At 35.7% G+C, this 12613-nt stretch overlaps 1 protein-coding gene across 2 annotated transcripts in view; it reads left to right on the forward strand.

Moving 5' to 3' along the window:
* The window catches only part of CPQ (carboxypeptidase Q), a 404327-nt gene that overhangs the window by 44615 nt on the left and 347099 nt on the right, over positions 1-12613 (forward strand). The window contains exon 1 of one of the 2 annotated variants that reach the window (XM_036031280.1): positions 11628-11733. The exons of the other annotated variant lie outside the window; for it this stretch is intronic. The gene's annotated coding sequence lies outside the window, so the exon portion shown is untranslated. Of the gene's footprint in view, positions 1-11627; positions 11734-12613 lie in introns of those variants that run through there. 2 annotated transcript variants of the gene reach the window in all.

The raw sequence follows: 12613 nt of genomic DNA on the forward strand, positions 1-12613 counted from the left end.
CCAGTTTGTGGGGCCATTCAGATTTTTATATCGTTACTGATGGTTGTTGTTGCTTGATATGTCAGTTACTTAGTCATGTTAGAATCTTTCATTATTATATGGATTTGTCCATTTCTTTGTATTCAGATATTTTTTGGCTTATGTACTTTTGAATACATATTATTAAATGCATATACATATAAAATATGTTATCTATTCCTGGAGAATTGAGCCTTTTATGTTGTGATTCTTTTTATATCTTATAATCCTTTTGTCTTTAAATCTATTTTGTTTGATAATAATACAACTTTACTAGTTTTTTAAATTAGTACTTTGTCTTATAACCAGATAATTAAGTCCATTCACATTGCTTGTGATTAATGTTATATGTGGATTTATTTCTTCCATCTTGTAATGGTTTGGACTAAAGTGTTGGTCTGGATTATATTATATACTCGGTTGATGGATGTTCTGATGCTAACTCACCCAGTCACCTACCCATAATGCACTATGTTGGACTATTCCTGTGGCCCCAATAGCACAGTGGCTTAGGATTCAATGGCACCATAAAGTGATGCAAGAACTGGGTATGGTTAGCTGGGCAAAGACCGGTGTCAGGAAAGAAAAAATTCACCATCATCATATATTTAAAGGACTGTCACATGCACATAAAGACAAAATAAAACGTTAGCAACAAATGATAGAGCTAGAACAAATGAGTGGATAATACTTCGTTCATTGAGCCACTGTTACATGCCAGGTAAATTATGAAGTACTTTTTATATTTAATTCACATAACAAACCACCAAGGTAGGAGGTTATTATCCTCATTTTATAGGTGAGGAAACTGAATCTTGCAAGGTCAAACGACTAGTAAGTGGTGAAATTGGGAATCGAACTCTATTTTGTATGAATCGAAAATGCTTGCTCTTTTCACTGAATTAGAACACATGGAAGTGAACTGGTAAATACCAAATAAAGAAAAAACTCTCTTTTACTTTGATAAAAAATATAGCAAACTATCATTTTGGGTAGTGAGTTTCCCACCTTTGAACATTTCCCAGCAAGGTGGTCGTATATCGAGTCTGTTGTAGTGGCTGTTTTACTTTGAGTGTGGAGTTGTACTTTAGATCGGATGAACGTCACGGTCTATTGCAGATTCCTGCACTGTACTGACACTGTGCCCAAGCTTAGCCAGTCTGTGTCTTCCAAATCCTCCCTGCTTCTCGAAAGTAGCAGCCATGTGAACCAGCCTTTCTTCACTCAGCCTCCTGAATTCACTGCAGTGCTAAATGATGTGTGCAGGTGGGGGCTGAATCAAGTGCTGTTTGATAATGACTTGACGAAAGTCAACCTCACCTATTTGGATCAAAGAAAAAAAAGCCATGTGTATTTTGTAGAATGAAAACATGATTTCAGCAGCAGGTTTCTTAATTTGAAGGGCTGGAGCTAAGAAATGCAAATGCTGAGAGACTCCGTTTAAAATGAAATATAATTTTGTACATAGATGTTAGCAAGTAGCCAGAATTCACTGGGGGGAACATAAAGGTCTGTTTTCTGTGTCTTGCTTTGTTCATACATTTTGCCTTGTGAAGAATAAGAAAAACTTGTTTCTGTCTGCAGTCCCCTCAGGTGGCCTGTCTGTAGGCTCTGTTTCTGTCCAACTTATTTTTCAGCCTCATTGCCACTTGATCAGTAACCATGTGCCCCCCTTTTTTTAAAGCCCCACTAAAAACATATTTCTACCAGATGCTTCTGTTGACCCATGCCTCTCTTCTTCACCTCCAAGCATCCAGTGGTGGCAGTTGAAATATACAAAAAAAAAAGAGAGAGAGAGAGAGAGAGAGAAAGATTTTATACATGCTCTACTTTTGAGTAGTCCTTTAAAAACTTGTAAAAGTGATTTGACAACTAACTGCTTCCTACCACATGTCTCTGGGGTCGGTAGGAAAGATCTCATTATAGGCTTTTGATACACAAAGAAACTGAGGCATAAGGAGGTTATGAATTGCTAAGTAGTCAGTGGCAGAGTTTTGGCATCTTTCGGCTCCCACAGCTCTAACAGCCAGATGTTGTGTTCCAAAATATTTCCCTTGAGCTTCTGATTCTCCGAGTTTAATTTATGACATGGCTGATACGTGCGGTTTGGTATATTCGCAATTGGCTGAGCTGGTTATTCGAATGGGCCAACCAAGCGCTAGCCAAAGCCTGCTAGAATGTGAACAGGCTTGAGAAGGGCCTGCTTCTGAGGTGGATGTGCTGTTGCCTGATGCGTGACACCAAAATACACCCAAGAAAAAAATCTAGCCTTCAGTGTTTGACCTTGTGTCTCTGTAGATTGGTTATTCCAGTTTTATCTAGTTGGCTCATGTGACTCTGGGGTGACTTGGGCAGTTCATCACATTTATTTTTCTGGGCTTGTCTTTCTCATTTCATAGTTGAGGAGCATGCACCAGATGGGCGATTCCCAGAATATGGTCTTTGGGTCACACGTATCAGAATCAAGAAGGGAACTTGTTAAAAGTCCTGATGCCTGGACTCTACCCAACCATGCAGGACTGGAATCTCTGGAGAGGGGATTCATTTATTTACCTTTTAACAAAGCTGACAAAGCATGGGCACTAAAGCTTGAGAACCTCTGAATGATGTAATCAGGAGAAAGACTGAGGAAGGCAGCAGTTATGGTTTTAATTTTAGCAGAGATTATTTTTACCCTTTGCATGTGTAAGACTTTTTTTTGACATACAAAAGGCTATACATATTTAATATATACAGCTTGGTAAATGGAGATAAGTACACATGCACAAATCAATTTCATAAATATATCCATCACTTCCAGGAGTTTTCTCCCTCCTCCTTCCCTCTCTCTTTTTATATTATTCCTTTTTGTGTGGTAATAACACTTAACATTAGATCCTGATTTCAATTCTTTTGGATATACACCTGGAAGTGGGATTACTGAATCTCATGATAATTCTACTTTTAATTTTTCGAGGAGCTCCATAATGTTTTTCATAACGGCTTCCCCAATTTACATTCGCACTTCTAGTGCCCAAGTGTTTCCTTTTGTCCACATCTTTGTCTTTTTGGTAATAGCCATCCTAACAGGTGTGAGGTGATTTCCCATTTTGGTTTTGATGTGTGTGCGTTCCCCGATAATGAGTGTTGTCAAGCACATTTTAACATACCTATTGACCACACTGAATATTCTTCTTTGATATCAGAAACTCTAGTTGTTTTAAATCTGCCAGAAATTAACTAAGTAGCATGTGATGACGATATACTGTTTTCATCATTTATGTCTGTCTCTCCCAGCTTATTGTCTGCTTTGGCTCTGTTCTTCCTGGCACACCTCCAGTAGCCTTCCCCTCTTCTCATTTCAGGTCTATCCTTTCTGCTGCCATCAGAGGTGTTTTCTGGTGTGTGTCTGTAAAACAACAAACACAAAGAAGTCTCTCACACAATGAATTATTTCTTTGCATTATAAAACATTTAGTTTTTGAGCATGGCTTCCTAGGCCTTTTCTAGTATTAGAAAAGTAGTAGGAGATAAAGCTATCTCCCAAATTTTTATTCTCACCTATCCAGGAGTCCTTTTTTTTCTCAAAGTCTGTAGGTATCTGCTTATCAAGAGTCATCTTGCTTCTGTTTTATTTTTAAGTATGCAAAAGCTTTTACTCCATGTTGGATCCAGGGACAATCATATTTATGAAAATATGCTGAAATATTAAACTACAAGCATTTATTAATAAAGAAAATAAGCACTGGATTTAGTTTGGCTCTTTGAATTTTTTATTTCATTTTTTATGTATTTATTTTTACAATTTACTACTTCTTGCTATTAGAAAATTGGAGACAAATACCAAAGAAGTATTTGTGCATAAATAACTTAAAATCAAGAATATTATATATATATATACATACATATATTACAAAAAAGATTTGTTATAACAGATTGCAACAGATTGTCATTCCGTGATTTAAACAGTAAAATACCTCAATTTGGTCTGTGGAGCATCGGGCTTCTCTGTGCAGTGCTGAGCAGCAGGGCCTGCACACTGTTGGAAGGGTCTCCTTCTGGAAGGCCGTTCAGGAGCTTTCTCCTTGAGGAACTCCAACACATTGTTCACGATCCAGTGGGTTTGTCACCTTCTCTGCGAAGCCTCCTCTGCCCTTAAAGGTAACTACTCTATACCCCCATGTTACCAGAGATAGTTGTCTATACTTTTTTGTAATGCATATGAATTATTACCATTACCATTATTATTATTCTGTTCCTGCATTTCCCACTAGATTATATCTCCTTCTGCTTTATACCTAAGTGCCACTGTGGGGTCTGGCACAAAGTCGGTGGTCCATAATCGATGTTCAGTGAGAGCCTTGTTTTGACTAAGATATTGGTACCTGAAGACGCTTAATGCTTCTTCTTATTATCCTAGAGTACAGGATCGTATATGCACCCAGTTAATGATAACAGTTTGGTGAAGTGATCTGGCTTCTCTCCTTGCTCTGGGAAATAATTCAACTCTGTCAAAAAGCAGTCAAGAAAATTTCACATATTGAGAGTGTTGTGATGATGGCCATTTGAAAAGCTTGGAAATACCTTTTTAGTTTTATTAGACTTGCGTCTGTCTTAAATACAGATTAGGGCCAAGGCTTTGCTATCTCGAGCAGCAAGGATCAGAACTCAGGAACTCATGATCTTTCATTCTGATCTGAAAATTGCTGAAATGATTGGTCATTAAACAACAAAGACTTTCTAACACTGGTCGTAAGGGAAGAAGAAACCAACATCTTGGAAGGGGGACTTTTCTGTCAGTGTGAACTCTGGGCAGTGAAAGATTTAGTTCAGGTCTAGTAAAGAACTGGAGAAGGAGGGAAATACAAGGACACAGTAGTCAAGAGGGGATTTTAATAGGCATTGATTTGGGTGTGAGGGAACACGCATTTGCACTGTTGGTGAGGATAGTAAATTGGTTCTGCCTTTCTAGAGGACAGTTTTGCAATGCATATTAAAAGTCTTACAGGTACTTATACTTTCTTTTCTTATCAGTTCTACTTCTAAGAATTTTTTAATGAAATAATCTTGATAAGTGTACCAACAGGTTTGTCTAAGGATATTTATTTGGAACTGATCTAAAGGTCCAAAAGACAGGGAGTTGATCAAACAAACTGTTTTGTCTATATAAGGTAATTTATATGGGCATGCAAATGAGGTAGATCTGTATTCATGGAACAGGAAAGAGGCGTATGAAATATTGTCAAGTTAAAAACAAAAGCTGTCTATGAGATCATAGGTAGATTTTGATTGACATTTATAACAAATATTTAGGAATATTGGTACTGAACAATGACTGGGAATTACACACTGACATAATTTTTTTCTTTTGGTTTACCTTAATGTTACAAATTTTCTCCAGAGAACATATAAAATTTGAATTAGGAAGAGATAATATTTTATTTTTAAGAATTATTATCTACAGAAAGGATAATACCTTCAGGTTGGTAGTCTCCAGATTTAAAGAATAGTGCTTGGAGGGAGTAAATGTATCACATTGTTTTAGCAATTAAGTGACTGAGGGGATAGGCAAGTGGCTTGACTCCCAACGTGGCAGTATTAGGTAATATTGGGAGACCTTTGTGAATTTTATTTATTCATTTTTTCCATTGGGATGGTTTTTGCAGAAAGGTACAAGCTTTCCTCCTTCCCTGCCTGGTTTTCACTTCTCAGACACCACCCCGAGGTCACATCCCTTCCAGGGTTGAGGCCGGGTCCCTTTCTTTGTCTAAGAATTGCTGGAATATTTATGACTTGTTATTAATTGTTTTTTCATTTCCCCTGGCTGGCGTAGCTCAGTGGATTGAGCGCGGGCTGAGAACCAAAGTGTCGCAGGTTCCATTCCCAGTCAGGGCACATGCCTGGGTTGCAGGCCATGGCCCCCAGCAACAGCACATTGATGTTTCTCTCTCCCTCTCTTTCTCCCTCCATTCCCTCTCTAAAAATAAATAAATAAAATCTTAAAAAAAAAGACAAGATAGTCAAACTAAAAAAATTTTTTAAAAATTGTTTTTTCATTTCATTAAAGATTTTGAGAGTCAAATTTCGTGATTCCATGTCATTCCATTTTTATCCTTAGTCTTTCCAGTGTTATTAGGTTTAGAAAATGCTTCAAAAGTATTTTCTATTTAGTTATAAAATTTATTTGAGATTGATTTTTGTGTGGTATGAATTGAGACCATAAGTTTATTTTTTTCAAAGTACTTAGCCAATTTCACATAAACCATTTATAGAGTGATCCATTTTTCCCATATTAGTTTATAATATATACTTTCTCATTAATTAAGTTATACAAGAGTCTATTTTAGACTTTTTTGTTTTATCCCATTGATCTATTGATTCTACACCAGCATTATACTGCTTTAATAAAGTATTAAAATATACTTTAATATCTAGTTTGGGTACATTTCCATTGATTTTACTTTTTAAAATATAGCTATCTTCACACAATGTTTACCACACACAATGCTTGGCATGATATAAAAAATATAAATTAATTTGGCAGTAAATTGACATTTTCCATTAGTATTTAGTTTACTCCTCTAGGAACATATTTTATCTTTTCACTTTTTAAAATTTTCTTCTTGTTTCATCACCCATAATTTGTCGCCATTGTGAATTGGGTCTTTCCCTCATTGCATCTTCCAACTAGTAATTCCTGATATATAGAAAACTGAATCTTGAATATATTTCATAATTATTTAATTCATTGAGTGTTATTAGTTTTAACAGATATTTGGTTCTTTTATATTTTCTAGAAAAACAATGATATCATCTTGTACAAATAATTGTAATTTCCATCCCATTGCTCAAATAATTGTATATCTTGTTTCTTTTTCTGAATGTTAGTAGCAATCCTGCACATGCTTGTCTTTTCCCAATTGAAATGAGAGTGACTTTAGGAATTTGCTACTAAGAGGTATTGGCTATTAGTCTGAGAGAGATTAGGAAACATGTTTTGCTTCCTAGTTCACTAGTAGGCTTAAAATAAAAAACAATATGTTGAATTTTATCAAATGATTTTTTTTGGTAATTATACGCTCTTTCTTATTTGACCTAGTGATATAATGTGTTATATTAATATATTTTCTAATAGTAAATAATCCTTGCATGCCTGAGGTAATCCCTATTTGATTGTGCTGGCTTTTTGTTTTAATATATTTTGACTTAATTTCACTGGTTCCTCATTTAGGATTGTATCCATAAATGAATCTTGTCTGTAGTGTTTTTTAAGAAGGAATGTTATGAGGAAACAAATGGTTTCATGGTCAGATCCATTTGAGAAAGGTAGGTTAAAACATTTAAGTGAATTTCTTTGCTTCAGGCATCTCAGAGACATATATATGCTAACATATGCTATAAATCTCTGAAAGAGTGTTTTCCAAACTAATTCACAATAACCACCTTCCCCCTCCAGTGAAAATGACACTAATTTCCACAGAACCCTCTTTGGAAAATACTAGTCATTGTCATATTGTGGTACAGGTTATATTACCCATATAAAGTGAATTAGGATAACTTTATTTTATGTGCTCTGCCATAGATTTTACAATATGGATGCTAATCAGTTTCTTGAAAACTTGAAAGGCCCATCGCATTTTCTGGGCCAGTTTTGCGAATGATCTCTTACTACCATTGCAGTGTCTCCCAAGGATGTTCAGCCTCCCTTGTCCATTGAATCCATTTTATTAATTCCTATTTCTAGAAAATTAGTCACTTTTCAGAGTTTCTAAATTTGTTAAAATATAATTGTGGGTAGAATTCCCTCTAATTCTTAAGACATGTTTACTTACCTGTTGGTTAGTAAAACAAAAAGAAACAAATCTATGCCAAATGCTCGGAACTACACGGCACTAGTCAATGCGACCTTTTTGTTTTCTACCTCCTTTCTAATTTTGTTTCTTTCTCTTTCATTTAGATTTGTCCAAACTTTGTGAACTTTAAAACTCTTCTCCCAAGTAGCCACTTTTCTACTTACCTATTTATCTACCTTTTTATTTTATTGTTTTCAAATCTATTAGTTTTCTGTTTAGGTTGTTGTTTTCTTCTTCCAGCATTTCTTGCAGTTTTTTTCTTTGTTTTCTAGATTCTTGAGTGGATTGAATAGTTCATTTAAACAAAAATATTTATTAATAATGAAAACATTTAAATCTGTTAATTTGAACTAAAACAAATTCTGTATTTTGTGGCCGTCTGCACACATGGCGCAACATTCGGAGCTTACAGAAGGACTTACAGGTAAAAGCAAGACTGCTGCCTTCTGCTGCTCTGGCCTTCTCCTCGGGGGCAAGCACAGCTCCCAGGTCCTTCCAGAGCTACTCTAAGTGGACTTGGCTTTTGAGCATAGCTTTCTCAGGAATGCATATATTAATACTTAGTTATTATTTCCATCAGATTAATTAGCTCTACTTTTCTTTTAAGATTTTATTTATTTGTTTTTGGAGAGAGGAAGGGAGAAAGAGAAGGAAAAAAACATCAATGTGTGGTCACCTCTCATGCATCCCCCACCTGTCCTGCAACCTAGGCATGTGCCTTGACTGGGAATTGAACTGGTGACCCTTTGGTTCACAGGCCAGTGCTCAATCCACTGAGCCACACCAGCCAGGGAAAACAGCTCTACTTTTAACTTAAACTTCTCATTTAATAAAATAATAGGAGAGTGGCTTTAAAACTATTTATTGGATATTAAAATTACTTTGTTATTAATTTCTATTTACACTGCATTGTGATTAGGGAATGTAGTCTATAAATTTATATTATTTGGAAAGTCCTGAGATTTATCATGTGATCAATTACATAGTCAATTTTTGTAAATGTTTCATAGATATTTAAAAGGTATTGTCTCTGAAGTCACTAAGTATATAATTTATTCAAATATTTTTTATTCATTGTTGCTTACTTGATCTGTTATGATAGAGTGGTAAATTACTTTTCTTATCGAATTGAACTTTTATCAATTTCTATTTATATTCCTAATTAATTTTTCTGTTTTATCTTTTATGCCATTATATTTGGCACATAAAGCTTATTTAATTTCATATACTTATTCTGTTATTCTAGATTGTCATTTTGGCTTCTTTGAAAAAATCCTAAAAGTAACACCTATACCTGCAAATAAGAATTCAAATAGTGGAGGACATCAAATGAAAAATAGCATATTTTTTTCAGACTCCCTACCTATAAAGTCACACTTCATTAGTAATTACTTTTGAATATTTTTACTATTTGTATTTTTTCTGGTGTTTACTTCTGTAACTTTAAATAATGTTTATTTTTTTATTCTTAATTTATTAACTATAGTTATTATATATGTATTGATTCTTCAATATGAAAGACTATACTAACTACTCTTAGCTATCTTTCTTAAATCCCTGCTAATTTTAATTTTGTAACCTTTACAGTTTTATAAAATAAACCCTCAACTTCCTGATTCATCAACTTTAAACATTTTTGACTCTGTTATTTAACAGGGTCTTTTAGTAATATTCTCAGAAAGTATGCATATATCATGATATTTGCTAAGTACATTTACATCTAAAAATATTGTTCTCCTTTTGGGGAAATACACAGTAATTTGACTAGTATCAGATTTTGGGGGCATGCCTTATTTCTTTAAATGGATGTATAAATTGATACCCTTTTTTCCTTATGTTTTGTGTGAGGAAGTCTGGGACAGCCTTTTTCTCCATTCCTCCCTCTTTCCTCCTACTGCCATTTGTGGCAATTATTTGTTATCCAGGTCTGTGTATGTGCATGCACACGTTTGTGTGTGTTTTCACAATGAAATTCAGAAATTTACCTAAGTATGATTGTTTCAATGCTTTTGTTCGCATTGGAACTCTGTCTCCTCATTTTATGACTCCTCTTAAGTTGAGAAAATTTGATTTGACTATTGCTTTCAATGTCGTTTTTCCCTCTAGTATATCTACACTGTATTGGATATGTATTTGTACTCGTCCTTCTTATCATCTTCCTTCTCATAGTTTCTGTTTCTTCATATTCTGTGAGGGTTTTTAAAGCTTGTCTTTATATCTCTGCTATGTACATGGCATGTGGACCACGGTTTCAACGTCACTGGAGCTGGTTAGAAATACAGAATTGGGATTCCACTCCAGAACTGCTGAATTTATATTTTAATTCCAAATTTATATTTTAATAATTTTCAAGTGATTTATGTGCACTTGCAAGTTTGAGAAGCACTGCTCTATCACAAGTTCTGTTTTCTGCGATGTCATTCTGTTCTTCGTTGCTGTTGATAAAGCCTTCAAACTCCTGATTGCATTTTAGGTTTTCTTATATTTTCATATTTTAGCCAATCCTTTGGGTAGTTTTTTCCTTCTAATTATTATGTTCTGATCTTGTTTCACAGAGATAGTAAACTTTTACATTTTTTATGAAGGCAACAAAATATGGTTTAATTTTTCACTTGTGAAAAGAATTGCTGTAGAAAACTCTATTTAGAAGTTTTTCTTTCTTTGAGGCTTTAGAGTATTACCCATTTTGTCTTTGGGGGAGTTTTTTTCTTTCCCTTTTGTTGATTTTTGTTGTTGTTTTTCCCTTCAAGCTCATTGTTGGCTATTTTTTACTTTTTTCATCCTTGACTAGTGTGAAATCTAGCAGGTCTTCGTCTTTATTAACAAAAAGTACAGGCGAATTATTTTTTACTCCACTTACTATTCCCATTATTATGTTCAGATTTAACCTAAAAATTTATTTTTTTATTTCTTAGGTTTATGTCTAAATTCATCTAGCATGGATTTAGATGAATTACAGTTGATATCATTTAACTGACATACAACTCTTGCATTTTAACTCTACATGCAATTTACAGCTATTTAAATAGTGTAAAACATTAAATACCTTTTCACATGCCCTCCCAGAAAGAGAGCTCTTCCTGTCTTTGCTCCTATTTATAAGGGTTTTTCTATAGAACCATGATTCCATCTATATTTGTTATCTTGCTAAGTTAGGAGAGCCAGGGTCTCGTAGCAAAAGTAGAGGAGGCAGAGCTGATGGGGCAGGAAGACTGGTTTGGGTGGTAGTCCATGACTGCAGGAAAGAGAGTTCCCATAAAACCGCTGCTGCTGCTGCTAACTGTATTTCTGACCACTGCAGCCATTGCGTTCTGAAATTTGATGCAGACCCTAGAGGTAACCAAGGCCTTTTCCCACATTCTTTGGAGCATGTGGTTTGTGGTCTAAGAATGCACTTCCCATCTCCTTCCCCCTGGGGGCTATATTCAGTGGAATTTTCACACTCACTGCCAATGGCCCTTCCATCTGGTTTTGTCTTGCTGTGCTTTGCCAGTTGTTGCTGTTGTGTGTATGTGTGTGTATGTGTAGTTTTTATAGTGAGCAGTAGCCCTATCCTGCACATCTAGTTTGCTACCATGTTAAGAAGTCCAACCATTAGCACATTACTCAATTTCGATGAGCGAGGTATCTTAGGTGGCTGTTGGTTCTCGTAGTTGTTACTATTTTTATTTCACTTTTTATACTTTGTGTTTATTTTTGCCTTTTTAATTCATCTTCAGGTGCTGAATTTTCTCTCACTTACCTCCTCTTGGGTTTTCTCTCAACCTTTCACCCCAGAACTTCTTTATGTGTCTTTCTGCTTCCACACCTTGGTTCACCACTTGCATCGACAATGATCTCAGGTGCCGCATCACCAGTCAGCCCGTGAGCCACTTCCATGAAGGTGAGCGCTAAGTCTAACTCTTTGTATTCCCCACATAGCAGATGTTTAATACACATGCAAAAGCTGATTAGCTTCATGAAGGGGGTAGGAATGAGCTCCTACTCCTTGTTTTCCTACCAGTGCTAAACCATGAAAAAGGGCAGTTTTGAGTAATATTTTCTTAGGAGAATTGGGAACCCAGACACCTACTATGGAGGCCTCACCCCTTGTTTCCCGGTCTCTTGGTCCAGGAAAAATGTGCTGTCTAGTCTTGTTTCCTGGGCCTGAGTCAGTAAAGGGCTGCAGGGCTCTGCAGGATGAGCTCGCTCACCTTGCTCCAATCTGTGCTACCTCTAGTCTGCCTTCAGGGGGTGCAACTTATTCTCTCTCCTCTTTTCTTCCCTTCTCTGAAACGCCCAGTGAGAGAAGAGATTTTCGTATTAGGAAAATAGGCTGTTGAATTCCAAAGTCAGAAATAGACCGCATAAATATGTATGAAGTGTTAAAATTCTTCTTTGAAGTATGATTTCCCAACTAATGGATGCTTCTGGGCTGATTTTTCCTTTGCCCTCAGTTCAGTCCTGTGCAGACCAATTTGCTTTTTGGATGAACTTAAGAACCTTATAATTATCATTCATTAGCATTTCTATAACATTTTCTATTATAATAATATCTTCTAAAATTTTACACCATATTTTTCAAAGAGTGCTTTGCACCCATTATTTTATTTAATACTCCCAACAGTGCTGTGAACAATGCTAGGAGTCTATTATCATTCCTATTTTAGAGATGAGGAGACTGAGGTACAAATCACGTAAGTGACTTGTCCAAGTCATGCGGTGAGTAAGGTGGCAGCATGCCGACAGGGAGCTGTGTCTTCGGCTCTTATGGCCAGGACCTG

Source organism: Phyllostomus discolor, chromosome 7 (genome assembly GCF_004126475.2).
Source record: "Phyllostomus discolor isolate MPI-MPIP mPhyDis1 chromosome 7, mPhyDis1.pri.v3, whole genome shotgun sequence".
Taxonomy (NCBI): domain Eukaryota; kingdom Metazoa; phylum Chordata; class Mammalia; order Chiroptera; family Phyllostomidae; genus Phyllostomus; species Phyllostomus discolor.